The sequence below is a fragment of the Sorex fumeus genome, unplaced genomic scaffold (genome assembly GCF_029834395.1).
Source record: "Sorex fumeus unplaced genomic scaffold, SorFum_2.1 ptg000259l, whole genome shotgun sequence".
Classification (NCBI taxonomy): domain Eukaryota; kingdom Metazoa; phylum Chordata; class Mammalia; order Eulipotyphla; family Soricidae; genus Sorex; species Sorex fumeus.
Window position 1 is genome coordinate 152,501 of NW_026606316.1, and position 14,242 is coordinate 166,742.

A 14,242-nucleotide genomic window follows, 5' to 3' on the forward strand; every position below is an offset into this window, starting at 1 on the left:
CGGCGGCGACGTGGAGCACTCTGGGAGTTGTGGTCCACCCGCCCTCTCCGGCTCTACAGGAAGACGGACTCGGCCTCGAAACCGGTTAGACCAGTACAGGCACGCCCGGCTTTCGGTCCCACCCCCACCCCCACCCCCACCCCCACCCCCACCCCAAGAAATCAATAAATCAATCCATAAATCGATCATTGGTGTAGTCCGAGTCATCATCCGCGCCGCCAGGGGTTGGTTGGGGAGAGGGGGAGTCTCTGGAGGGGGGGGGGGGAGGGAGGGAGGGAGGGAGGGAGGGAGGAATCCCAGAGGTTTCCTTTCTCGAGAAGAACTCCGAGGGAGTGCTGCGTGGGAGGCCGACTCCTATTTGGGGTCCAAAGGGGAGTGAGATGGCATTCTGAATTCAAGAAACCAACGGGACCTACCTGACCTGCCTGACTGAGGGATTGTCCACGAATGAGTTCATGGAAGGGCGGGGGGCAGTGGGGGGCGAGGAGGCGAGCGCGTGGCCCGGGGAACAGTGCCACGGGGCTTCAGCATAGAGCACTTTCCCTGGGAGGGAGGCGGAGAGTGTGGCGGCACCAGGAGAAGAGGCCCAAGCTAAGTGACTGCGCCAGGCCCTTGAACACTGCACCCCGATTTCAAGGGACGGGCATTCCTCCCTGTCGACACCCACTTCATGCTTCCTCCCTTCCTCCCGGTACCTCACTCACGCAGCTTTTCTATTTTGCAAAGAAAAAAAAAAAAAAAACTTTTCCATTTTGTCCTGTCTGTACTACTCAGGATGTGCTCTTGTGCCGGCTGGCTTTTCCTCTTTTTTTTTTTTTTTTTTTTTTTTTTTAAATCAATTTCTTCACGATGGATCACCGGGAGGCACAGGGACAGACTGACAAACTTTCGTGCTCCCGGGTCCGTCAGACCATGACCCGGGAGGGAGTGAGTGCGTACCCGTCCGTCCACCCGTGCCGTGGCTCCACCAGCAAGATCCAGATCCAGGCCCTGCTTTTCTCTTTGGTCCTGTCGGCGCTCGGGATGTACTCTTTGGCTGGCTGGCCGGCCTGCTGGCTGGCTTCTCTCTCTCTCTCTCTCTCTCTCTCTCTCTCTCTCTCTCTCTCATAAATTAATTTTTTTAATAAATCACACACACACACACACACACACACACATATATATATACACACACACACATATATATATATATATTTCTCTTTTTGGTCCTGTCGGTACCTCCTCAGGATGTACTCTTTTCCTTGCCGGCTTGCTGGCTGACCGGCTGGCTTTCCTCTTTTTTTTTTTTTTTTTTTTTAATTTTTTTCACGAAGGGACAAGCTGGAGGGACAGGGACAGACTGACAAACTTTCGTGCTCACGTGTCTGTCTTACCATGATCGGCGACATACCATCATCCAGTACCCATCCCTCCACCCGTGCCCATGCTCCACCGCCCCTATCCAGGCCCTGCTTCTCTATTTTGTTCTGTCGGTGTTCAGGGTGGACTCTGTCGCTCGCTTGCTTGCTTGTTTGTTGCTTGCTTGTTGGCTGGCTAGCTTGCTGGCTTGCTAGCTTGCTAGCTTGCTAGCTCGCTTGCTTGCTTGCTCGCTTTCTTAGCTTTGCTGGCTTGCCTATTGACATCAACTCACGTATTTTTTTTTTTTTTAATGTAGTCATTATGACACGATTCCATGAGTCAGGATGCACTCTTTTCCTTGCCGGCTTTCCTCTTTTTCTTTTTTTTTTATATAATTTTTTTAAATAATTTTTTTTCACGATGGATCACCGGGAGGCCCAGGGACAGACTGACAAACTTTCGTGCTCCCGGGTCCGTCAGACCATGACCCGGGAGGGAGTGAGTGCGTACCCGTCCGTCCAACCGTGCCCGTGCTCCACCAGCAACATCCAGGCCCTGCTTTGCCTCTTTGGTCCTGTGTGGGCTCGGGATGTACTCTTTGCCTGCCCGGCTGGCTTCTCTCTCTCTCTCTCTCTCTCTCTCTCTCTCTCTCTCTCTCTCTCTCTCTCTCTCTCTCTCTCTCCCTCCCTCCCTCCCTCCCTCTCATAAACCTATTTTTTTTTAATAAATAGCTTTTTTATGTATATAATTCTCTATTTGGTCCTGTCGGTATCTCCTCAGGATGTACTCTTTTCCTTGCCGGCTTGCTGGCCGGCCGGCTGGCTTTCCTCTTTTTTTTTTTTTATCATTTTTTTTTTAATAAATTTTTTTCACGATGGATCACCGGGAGGCACAAGGACAGACCGACAAACTTTCCTGCTCCCGGGTTTGTCAGACCATGACCCCGGGAGTGAGTGAGTGAGTGAGTGAGTGAGTGAGTGAGTGAGTGAGTACCCGTCCGTCCACCCGTGCCCGTGCTCCACCAGCAACATCCAGGCCCTGCTTTGCCTCTTTGGTCCTGTGTGCGCTCGGGATGTGCTGTTTGGTTGGCAGGCTGGCTTCTCTCTCTCTCTCTCTCTCTCTCTCTCTCTCTCTCTCTCTCTCTCTCTCTCTCTCCCTCCCTCTCTCCCTCCCTCCCTCTCATAAACCTATTTTTTTAATAAATAGCTTTTTTATGTATATAATTCTCTATTTGGTCCTGTCGGTATCTCCTCAGGATGTACTCTTTTCCTTGCCGGCTTGCTGGCCGGCCGGCTGGCTTTCCTCTTTTTTTTTTTTTTTATCATTTTTTTTTTAATAAATTTTTTTCACGATGGATCACCGGGAGGCACAAGGACAGACCGACAAACTTTCCTGCTCCCGGGTTTGTCAGACCATGACCCCGGGAGTGAGTGAGTGAGTGAGTGAGTGAGTGAGTGAGTGAGTACCCGTCCGTCCACCCGTGCCCGTGCTCCACCAGCAACATCCAGGCCCTGCTTTGCCTCTTTGGTCCTGTGTGCGCTCGGGATGTGCTGTTTGGTTGGCAGGCTGGCTTCTCTCTCTCTCTCTCTCTCTCTCTCTCTCTCTCTCTCTCTCTCTCTCTCTCTCTCTCTCTCCTCCCTCCCTCTCTCCCTCCCTCCCTCTCATAAACCTATTTTTTTAATAAATAGCTTTTTTATGTATATAATTCTCTATTTGGTCCTGTCGGTATCTCCTCAGGATGTACTCTTTTCCTTGCCGGCTTGCTGGCTGGCCGGCCGGCTGGCCGGCCGGCTGGCTTTCCTCTTTTTTTTTTTTTTTTAAATTTTTTCGCGAAGGGACAAGCTGGAGGGACAGGGACAGACTGACAAATTTTCGTGCTCACGTGTCTGTCTTACCATGATCGGCGACATACCATCATCCAGTACCCATCCCTCCACCCGTGCCCATGCTCCACCGCCCCTATCCAGGCCCTGCTTCTCTATTTTGTTCTGTCGGTGTTCAGGGTGGACTCTGTCGCTCGCTTGCTTGTTGCCTGCTTGTCGGCTAGCTTGCTGGCTTGCTAGCTTGCTTGCTTGCGTGCGTGCTTGCTGGCTTGCTGGTTTGCTGGTTTGCTGGTTTGCTGGTTTGCTTGCTTGCTTGCTTGCTTGCTTGCTTGCTTGCTTGCTTGCTTGCTTGCTTGCTTGCTTGCTTGCTTTCTTGCTTGCTTGCTTGCTGGTTTGCTGGTTTGCTTGCTTGCTTGCTTGCTTGCTTGCTTGCTTGCTTGCTTACTCGCTTGCTCGCTCTGCTGGCTTTGCTGGCTTTGCTGGCTTGCTTATTAACATGAACTCACATTTTTTTTTAAATGTAGTCATTATTTTTTACACAAACCGGCAGGCAGGCTACCGAATGTCATCTGCCCACACCGCAGAGTCTGGCAAACTCCCTGTGGCGTACCCAAATATATGCCAAATACCAGTCACAAGGATGGGTCTCATTCCCCTAAGCCTGACACAGCCTTGAATATGGCACTTTTTAAAAAATCTCAGGCTGGGGCCTGCTCAAGGCAAGCGAGCGAGCTTGCTTGCTTGCTTGCTTGCTTGCTTGCTTGCTTGCTTTTCTTTCTTTCTTTCTTTCTTCATTGTCAAATTATTTTATCTCATTTTATTTTTCTCGAAGGACATGCCAATGGACTCATAGAAACAAACTTCAGGCAAAGGTTGGGGAGAAAGATCAGTCACACTCGTACTCTAAGTCTTGGAATCAAAGGGCGCATGCTTTTGCTTTCTTTGGCTTGCTTTTGCTGCAAGTGTGTGTTGGGGGCGGGGGGGGGGGCAGCTTGTCGGCTAGCTTGCTTGCTTGCTTTTGCTTGCTTGCTTGCTCGCTCGCTCGCTCTGCTGGCTTTGCTGGCTTGCTTGTTGACATGAACTCACTTTTTTTTTTTTTTAAATGCAGTCATTATTTTTTGGACAAACCGGCAGGCTACCGAATGTCATCTGCCCACACCGCAGAGTCTGGCAAACTCCCTGTGGCGTACCCAAATATATGCCAAATACCAGTCACAAGGATGGGTCTCATTCCCCTAAGCCTGACACAGCCTTGAATATGGCACTTTTTAAAAAATCTCAGGCTGGGGCCTGCTCAAGGCAAGCGAGCTTGCTTGCCTGCTTGCTTGCTTGCTTGCTTGCTTGCTTGCTTGCTTTTCTTTCTTTCTTTCTTCATTGTCGAATTATTTTATCTCATTTTATTTTTCTCGAAGGACATGCCAATGGACTCATAGAAACAAACTTCAGGCAAAGGTTGGGGAGAAAGATCATTCACACTCGTACTCTAAGTCTTGGAATCAAAGGGCGCATGCTTTTGCTTTCTTTCTTTGGCTTGCTTTTGCTGCAAGTGTGTGTTGGGGGCGGGGGGTGGCGGGGGGGGGGGGGGTATGAAAGCCAGTGCCTGTGATCAAGCTGAAGCCTCTCTTTTAAATCTATCTGAGATGCTTGCAGGACTTTCCTAGGAAACCCCCGCCCGAATTCTCTAGCCGGAGGGTGGCGGGGGGGGGGGGGGGGGGGGGCGCTTTTCGGGTGGGGGTGGCGGTGGGGGAGAGAAGGAGACCGAGAACGGACAGGAAGGAACGGACACGGCGGGGAGGGGAGGGGAGGGGAGGGGAGGGGAGGGGAAGGCGGCGGGAACCATCTCGGTGGGCGGTGCCCATGGTCGTGGCGGCCCCAGAGCTTCCCGGGAGTTGTGGTCCTTGAACCAGGGTTTTGGTTTCATTTTCCTTCAAAAAAATCAATCAATCAATCAATCACAAAGATCCGTGTGCTCAGAGGCCAGAGGGAACCTGACTCCAAGCCGGCGGGCCCGGTCGCCTCTTTTTGCATGACAATTGCCGCCCGCCCGGGGCTCCGGGGCTCCGGGGCTCCCGGGCTCCCGCCGTTCCGCCCCGCCCCGCCCCGCCCCGCCCCGCCCCCCCCACGACCGTCCAGCCCGCCCAGAGGGTGAGGGCGGGGGAAGAGGAAGAGATGCCGCTCTCTGTCGGTATCTTCCTTGGAGATAAGATCTGCTAAGCGCTCTTGGGTGGGTGTAGGCTTTGGACAAGCACCTCAGAGGTGGGGTTGGAATGGGAGGTGGTAGGGTGGGTGACCTCTTTCAGCTTGTCGCTGGCGGGCGGGGGAGGGGAGCAGGAGAAAGGGGAGCAAGAGAAAGGGAAAACCGCGGCTCGGGAGAAAACTCCTCCCTCCTTCCTGGGCACTTCAAGAAACAGCCTTCGTGGAGGCCAAATCAATCCTCCTTGACTCTGCGGCCCTGGTTTTCTCGATGTAAAGACCCGCCTCCTCCGCCCCCTCCGCCCCCCCCCACGCCTCCCCCTCCCCCGTGGGCTGATCAAGTGACACAAAGCCTGGGGAGAGGTGGGGCGGGGGGGGGGGGTGCGAGGGCGGTGGTGGTGGTGGTGGTGGTGGTGGTGGTGGTGGTGGTGGTGGTGGTGGTGAAGGAGCTTTGGTGAAGATGCAGTAGCTTCAAAGTACTGTGAACAGAAAACACGTATCATTGATAAAATTCCCCGGGGGGGGGGTGGGGGGGGGAAGGAAACCATGGCACTTTTTTTTTTTTAAATTTTATTGACTCACCTGTGAGATCTTTACAAGCTTTCATGTTTGGGGGACAGTCACACAATGATCAAACACCCATCCCTCCACCAGTGCACATTTCCCACCACCAATATCCCGGGCATTATAACCCCGCCTACACACACACACACACACACACACACACACACACACACACACACACACAGAGGCACACACCCTCCCCCTGCCTCCCTGCCTCTGTGGCAGACACATATTCCCCATTCTCTCTCCCTCACCCTCTCCCTCTCCCTCTCCCCTCTTTTCGGGGTTTATGCTTTGCAATACAGACACTGAGAGGTCATCATGTTTGGCCCTTTTTCTACTTTCAGCACACATCTCCCATCCCGACCGGTTCCTCGAGCCATCATTTTCTTCGGGATCCAAGATCCTTCGTACCCAATAGGCCAAATACCAGTCATAAGGATGGGTCTCATTCTCCACCGCCCCTATCCAGGCCCTGCTTGCTCCTCTATTTGGTTCGGTCGGTGGTCAGGGTGGACTCTGTCGCTCGCTTGCTTGTTGCCTGCTTGCTTGTCGGCTGGCTTGCTTGCTTGCTTGCTTGCTTGCTCGCTCGCTCGCTCGCTCGCTCGCTCGCTCGCTCGCTCGCTTGCTTGCTTCCTTGCTTGCTTGCTTGCTGGCTTGCTCTGCTGGCTTGACTGGCTTGCTTATTGACATGAACTCACTTGTTTTTTTTTTTTTTAAATGTAGTCATTATTTTTTGTAGTCTCATTCTCCTAAGCCTGAAACAGCCTTGAATAGGGCACTGTTTCAAAATCTCAGGGTGGGGCCTGCTCCAGGCAAGCGACGAACAACAGGATGGTCGTGGTCGTGGTCGTATTCGTTATTTATTTAAATAAATACGTACTCTTTCTTGCTGAATGAGTGATTTCCATGACCCCTTGGAGTGCCAGGGACCGAACCTGGGTCCACAGCCACCCAAGGCCAGCCATACTCAGGCCAAGCAGCTCGCCTTTCCACGGACTGAGAAGTCTCCATACTGGCTCCACCAGGCTGAAACGGACATCATTCGGACCAGCAGCGAATTCTCCAAATCCTTTTCGTGTCCCTATTCCCTATTCACGGCCGTGAGGGAGGGAAGAGGGACACGAAAAGGATTTGGAGGGTTTGCGGGGATTTGGAGGCTGGAGCGCTAGCAAAGCGGCAGGGCGTTTCCCTGCCACTCAAGCCGCCGCCGCAGCGGGGGGGGGGGGGGGGGGGGGGGCCCCGCCTGCCTTGCCGGCTTCAACTCCTCCGCCCCTCCCTCCAGGGCGAACGTGCCACCTCTTGACAGGCACCCCTGTCAAGAGAAACTTCCCTTCTCTCTTCCAGCTGCCTTCTCCCCTTGGCTCATGAGGCAGGCTTCCAGCTAGGGAGCAATCTTCTCGTGCCGGCCGGCCGTGTATCTGCTCTCCTTAGGTGCGAGCCTCATGGGATGTGGTTGGACCCTCCACCCACGAGTGCAGTCCCTTCTCCGGCTGTCCCTCTCTTTCTGACTCATTTCACTTAGCATGAGACGCGCTGCGCGTCTATCCACGGACTCGTACGTACTCTTTTTGCTGGCTGGCTCGCTTGCATGCTTGCTTGCTTCCTTCTTGGCTTTTGCTTGCTTGCTTGCTTGCTTGCTCGCTCGCTCGCTCGCTCGCTTACGGTTGCTTGTTTTTCTTTTTATACATACGTACACACGTACGTACGTACGTACATATGTATGCGTGTATATTATATATATGTGTACATATATATGTATTTTTTTTTATAAACGTCTTGAATGAATCGCCGTGAAGTACAGGGACAAACGGACAAAACTTTCTTCCCTCCCCCCGTCCCTCCCCATCCCTCCGTCTTCCCTCCGTGTCCATCTCCAGAGATTCCAACCGGGGTCACGGGGTGCAAGCTGCCCATAGTTCACGTGTGGCACAGGTGCCTGACTTGACTCCCGTTCTATTTTTTTTTTTCTGCCATCCGGACCCGGACCCCTCGGCTATGTCCCCAGCCTCACGTGTCCCTTAGGTTCGTGGTGTCACGGCTCCATCTCGAGGTCGTTTTAAAACGCATTAAGCCACGTGAAACACGCACTCGCGCACGCACCCACCCACCCACCCACTCACTCACGCCCGCCCGCCCCCGCAACACCACCGCTTCACAGTGACCGATTCGGGAAATGGTGAAGAGAAACGAGCGGGTGGTCGTGCGCTCTCTCGATGTGGGCGCCGCCGCCGCCGCCGCCGCCGCGCCACACTGCACAACGTCCTGCATTTAGCTTCGCGAGTGGCCACGACGAGGGTGTGCTCGTTCCCGAGGGTGCCCGTTCGCCCGAGAGGGCCACGGTGCCGGTTCCTTGGTGGAAATCTCCACGAAACCCCGCCGGGGCGAACCCGAACCGCTCCTTTCTGCGGACCCAGCTCCGATGATTTCCTAGAGCCGCTTCATGTCTCACGCCACCGCCACCGCCGCCGCATCTTCTTGTTGTCCCCAGGGAGGGAGCCGGGGAACAACGAACCGGAACGCTCTTTCTCTCTCTCTCTCTCTCTCTCTCTCTCTCTCTCTCTCTCTCGGGTTGCGTCGCCTATTCCTCCAAGGAGGTTGGCCCCTGACAGACGGACGGGTCCTCCCCGGTCTTTTCGTCAAGTTCATCGGGATTGGGTGGATCTTCTGAGCTCTGGGTGCCTTGTCCATCCAGTCCGCTGTGAACCCCAAACAGGCACGCAGAGGCCGAGAGGGAGACGGAGATGGACACGGACGCACGCACACAGACACAGAACAGGCAGGCGGGCCCGCGCGCTCAAACACACGCACTGAGTGGTGGGGGGTGGTTTTAGTTTTTGTGGGGGTGGGGGGGAATTGTCCTCCTCTCCATCCCCAACGGCCCTGCCTGTTTCTCGAGGGGAGGGAGGGGCGGTGGGATTTAGTTTCCCTCCACAGGAGTCGCGCGGGGCGGGGTGGCGATCGATCGCGCTGAGGTTGCTCGGGCGCCACCTGCCGTCCGCTTTTCTACGGCGCCGGAGCTCCTCTGGGCTGACGGGAGCGATTCGCTCGCACTGCCCGAGGCGGCGTTCCAGGATGTCGGCGTCCGAGTCGACTTCGGGCCCGCTGTCAAGGCGCCACCTCGCGAGGAGCGACGGTGGAGATTGGAACTGCAGGTTCTTGAGGGAGGCCGTGTTGCCTTCGCAGCCGGGTGCCGGCGCCGGGGCTGGCTGCCCGGGCGGGTCGACCAGCACCCCGGCGGCGGGTGGCGCCGTAGCTCCAGGGTCGGCAAGCGGCCCGGAGCGGGGCCGAGGGCCGGGCCGGGCCGGGCCGGGCCGGGCGCGGGGAGGTCCGGGCGCGCGGCCCGGCGCTCGGCCGGCGGGTGACGCGGAGCTAAGCCCCGGGGCCGGCAGCGGCCCGGAGCGGGGCCGAGGGCCGGGCCAGGCGCGGGGCGGCCCGGGCGCGCGGCCCGGCCCTCGGCCGGCGGGTGCCGCGGAGCTAAGCCCCGGGGTTGGCAGCGGCCCGGAGCGGGGCCGAGGGCCGGGCCGGGCCGGGCCGGGCGCGGGGCGGCCCGGGCGCGTGGCCCGGTCCTCGGCCGGCGGGTGCCGCGGCGCTAAGCCCCGGGGCCGGCAGCGGCCCGGAGCGGGGCCGAGGGCCGGGCCGGGCGCGGGGCGGCCCGGGCGCGCGGCCCGGCGCTCGGCCGGCGGGTGCCGCGGAGCTAAGGCCCGTGGTCGGCAGCGGCCCGGAGCGGGGCCCGGCCCTCGGCCGGCGGGTGCCGCGGAGCTAAGCCCCGGGGCCGGCAGCGGCCCGGAGCGAGTTGGGTCTATGGCTGCCCGAGCCCGTGGACGCCCTTGCCCGTGGCCGTCCTTGTGCCCGCTTGAGCCCGTGTCGTGTAGCTCTAGGGTCCGCAGCAGTTCGGAGCGGGGTGGGGGATGGCGATCCCGCTGAGGTTGCTCGGGCGCCACCTGCCGTCCGCTTTTATATGGCGCCGGAGCTCCTCTGGGGTGACGGCAGCGTTTCGGTTTCACTGCCCGAGGCGGCGTTCCAGGATGTCGGCGTCCGAGTCGACATTGGTCCCGCTGTCGAGGCGCCAGCCCGCGAGGACCGGCGGTGGAGCTTGGAACTGCAGGCTCTTGAGGGAGGCTGTGTTGCCTTCGCCGGCGGGTGCCGGCGCCGGGCCTGGCTGCCGGGGCGGGTCGACCAGCACTCTGCCGGCGGGTGCCGCGTAGCTAGCTAGCTCCAGGGTCCTCGGCGGCTCGGGAGCGGGGCCGGTGGCCGGCGCGAGAGGGGGGCGGCCCGGGCGTGTGGCCCGACCCTTGGCCGGCGGGTGCCGCGTAGCCAGCTCCGGGGTCCTCAGCGGCTCGGAGAGGGGCCGATGGCCGGCCCGAGCGCGAGGCGGCCCGGGCGCGTGGCCCGTCCCTCGGCCGGCGGGTGCCGCGTAGCTAGCTCCAGGGTGCGCAGCGGCTCGGAGCGGGGCCGGTGGCCGGCGCGAGAGCGGGGCGGCCCGGGCGTGTGGCCCGACCTTTGGCCGGCGGGTGCCGCGTAGCCAGCTCCGGGGTCCTCAGCGGCTCGGAGAGGGGCCGATGGCCGGCCCGAGCACGGGGCGGCCCGGGCGCACAGGGCCCTGCGCCGGCTTGAGCCCGCGCCTCGTAGCTCCAGGGTCGGTCCGCAGCGTCTCGGAGCGGGGCCGATGGCCGGGCTGAACGCGTGCCGCCCTTGGCCGGTCAGCGGGCGGTGCATCGGTGCACGGTGACGGGTTCCGGCCGTGAGCCCGTGGGGGCGCCTGGTCCGCGGCCCCGAGAAGGAAGAGGACTTAGTTTTGTTTGATTTCCCGCCGCGGTGTTTCTGGGCTTCTGAATCTATCTATCCCCTTAGCCTTCCCGAGCTGGCTTTGACCTCCGGGCCGCCGCCGCCGCCGCCGCCGCCGCCGCCGCCGCCGCCGTGGGGTCGTCGCGTGGCTTCGGGCGCAGCTTCGACCATGCCGAGTCACGGGGTCGACCAGTTGTCCCGTGGAGCTCCGGGACTCGGGGCGATGGGGCTCTCCTGGGTGCCAGTTGCCGGGTCCCTGTTCCAGAGGTGCGGCGGGAAGATGCAGATCGGTCCCGTTTCCGACATCGGTCCTTTTCCCGTGCGACGGGACCGGTTTGGACCGCGAGATGTGTGCTGACACGCTCTCTCTCGGTGGCTCTCTGCCGTGAGGATCGGGACCGTCGTTCCCCCGGGTGCGTGTGGGATGGTCGGGGCCTGTCTTGAGGACTTCCTCCCTGGCCTCCCGCCGCTCGAGCCGCCCGCCTGGGCCCTGTGCGCCGGCTCTCGCGTGCACCTGGGGGCAGTGTCCCAGCCGTGGCTGTCAACCTCCGGCCTAAGGCGCCCGAGTTCAGCCCGGCGTCCGCGGCCCCGATGTGAACGGACCTCCCCCAGTCCCGCGGGCCCCCGTGCCCGCTGCGTGTCAGGCAGTCTCGCTCTCGTTGGAGGGGGTTGTCCGGTCGGGGTCCGGAATCACCCCGAGGTCAGAAGGGTGGGCAAAGGCTGAAACGGGCCTCTCCCCTCTCCGGAGGGTTGCTGTCCTTTGCTCGCTCTCCTTCGGGGTCCGGTCCCCTCCTCGTCCGGGGGGACCGGTGGCCGCTCGCTTCTCGCATCCTTTCCTTGCTGATCGATGTGGTGCTGGTGTGCTCTCCCGGGCCGGGCCTAAGCCGCGCCAGACGAGGGACGGACATTCCACGTGAATGGGACCGCTCTTCTCGTTCTGCCAGCGGGCCTCTCGCTTCTCCCCCACCTCGCGGTGGGGCGGGGCGTTCAGGGGTGCGGACCCCGGCCCGATCCCGTTCTTGCCGCTCTCCTGCTTGGTGCACAGGGAGTGGGCTTTTCGGGGTCGTCTGACACGGTGGACAACCCTCGCTCTGTCGGGACCGTCCCAGGTTCCCGTTCTCTCGAGCCGGCCCCTCCCCGCGGCGGGGTGGGGCCGCCCGGCGGTGGCGCGCGCTGCCGTGCCTCAACCGGCCCTCGGTGGTGCCCCTGGAGCGCTCCAGGTCGTCCTGTCAGGTGCCTGAGGCCGAGCCGGTGGTGCCGTTTCCCCGTCACCTGGCTTCGCGGTCCTGCCCTCTTTGGGCTCTCCTCGTTCGGTGGTGTTCCCCTCTGGGGGTCGAGCCGGTCGTTGTTTTGTCACACGGGAGTCGCCTTGCCGTTCGCCCCCTTGCGGCCCGCCGCTTGGGTCGTGGGCGGTTGGGCGGCCTCCGTTTCTCGGGCGCGTGCCCGCGTGCCTCGCATTAACTGGCTCTAGCGCGCGCGGGCGCGTGAGCGGCGGCGGTGGGTTGTCGTTGTGCCGGGCTCTGGGAGACGAGGTGGCCCCCCCCCTTGGGGGCTCTCTCTCGCTCTGTCCGGGGTTTCCGCTCCTCTCCCGTTGCGGGGGCGGAAGCCGGTCACCCGCCGTGGTGGGCGGGGGCCGTCTGCCGGGTGCTGCGGAGGGGCGGCGGGCCCTCCCGCGGACCCAGCACACAACGGACCTGACCGCGGACGCTCACGCTTCTGGTCGGTCTTGCTTCGGCGGGGCTCGGCCACCGGACCACTACGGCAGACCCCCCCCCACTCGAGTCGGGGGAGCCCGGAGAAGCGGGGCAGCCGGCCTAGGTCGGGGGGCGGCGCCCCCTCGGCGGAGAATACTCCTTCTCTAGCGATCCGAGAGGGTGCCTTTGGGGTACCGGATCCCCCAGCTGCTGCCCCTCCTCTACCTGCGCTGTCAGCCACCGGTAGCAGAGCCTGCCCTTCCCCGCCGCCCTGTGGCGGGGAGAGGCTTCCGCCGTCATTCCCCCCAGACGTGGGGGGGTGCCGAGCGCCCTCGCTCTTTGCCTACCGCGGCCCGCGCCTCCCCCCGTCGGGGGAGGGTCCCGCCGGGCCGAGCCGGCGTCCCGGCGTCGGGGCGTCGTGTCGGTGGTCGGGGCTCGGATGGGCCCGTGTGTGCGCGGTCGGAGAAGACGGGCGTGTGCGCGGGTATGGTCTCGCTTCCTGGACCCGACCTATGCCCGCGCGATCCCCCGCTCTGCCCCGCGGGAGCCGTGCTTCCCGTGGGGGGGGGACGACACGCTGTCCGCTCCCGTGTCTGTGTGTGCCGCAGCCGGCGGTGGTGCTGCGGAGCCCGGCTTCGGGGTGTGCGTGCTCTCGGCCCCCAGCCGAGCGAGACGCTCTCGCGCGGTCCGCGCGGTGGCGTGCCCCCGAGTGACTGGACGTTGCCGTCTGGGTACCCGGACCCTCCGGCAGGACTCGGATGGGCAGAGGGAAGAGGAAGAGCGGTTTGTGGAGGCTCTGGGCGCCGTCGGCCTTCCCTGCCTCGCGTTGGGGCTGGGGAACGGGTGTCGGTGGTTGGCGCTGGACCATCCGGGTCCCCGCCGGTCGGGGCACCGCGGTGCCGTGCGCGGCTGTGGCTTCCGTGGTGGAGCGCGCGTCGGTGGGTCGGCCGTCGGGCCGGCCGGCGTCCCGGGCGTGGGTGCGGGACCGCCCTTGGTCGTTGGGCGGTGGGATTCCCGTGCAGAGTTTTCCCGGTGGCCCGGTCGGTCCCGGCGGCGGGCGCCTCCCTCTCGCGTTTTCCCCTCGGAGCCCACCCGGCGCGTGTGCTGCGTTGCCCCGGCCCTCGCGGGCCCGGACCCCCCGGCCCCTCGGGCCCCTCCCCAGGGGAGGCTGTGTGCCCGTGCGGAGCCCGGTGGTGCTTTGGCCCCCGTGTTCCCCCTCGCGTGGGGGTCGCCCGTCAGTGGCGTCCGCTCTCTCGCCCGGTGCAGGTCGTGCCCTGCCCCCTGCCGGTCTCGCCGTGCCTCTGGAGCGGCTGACCCCTCCCAGAACGGGCCTCGTTTAGCCCGGAGGGGTCGGTCGGAGGCACGTGCGTCGAGCGGCGGGGGGTGGGCGTGCGTCTCACCGGTGTCGGGGGTGTCGGTCTCGCCGTCGGCCGGTGACCTCCGCGTTTGAGGGCCGGGACGAGTCGTCGGGGGCGCCTGGCCTGTCCGCGCTGGCGGTGGTCGTGGCCGGGGTGTAGCTCGAGTCTTGCCCGCCCGGTGGCAGGGTGGCCGTCGTCGTCGTCGTCGTCCGTCCTCGGCTGCCGCGGGACCGCCCTTGTGCTCGGAGGCCTCGGGTGGTGAGATTCCCGCGGTGGGCCGTTGGCGGCGGTGGCGGCGGCGATGGCCGTCGCCGGGTGCCGGGGCCCCGCCTTTGGGGCATCCCGGCCCGCGGAGGGTTCGCCCTCCCTGGGGCACCCTCGGCTCGCCCCCCGCCCCGCGCTGCCGCCCTTTTTCGTGCCGCCTCCCCTCCTCCGGTCTCGACCCGCGTGGCGGTCGGAGGTTGCCGGCGTTCCTTTGCCTCTC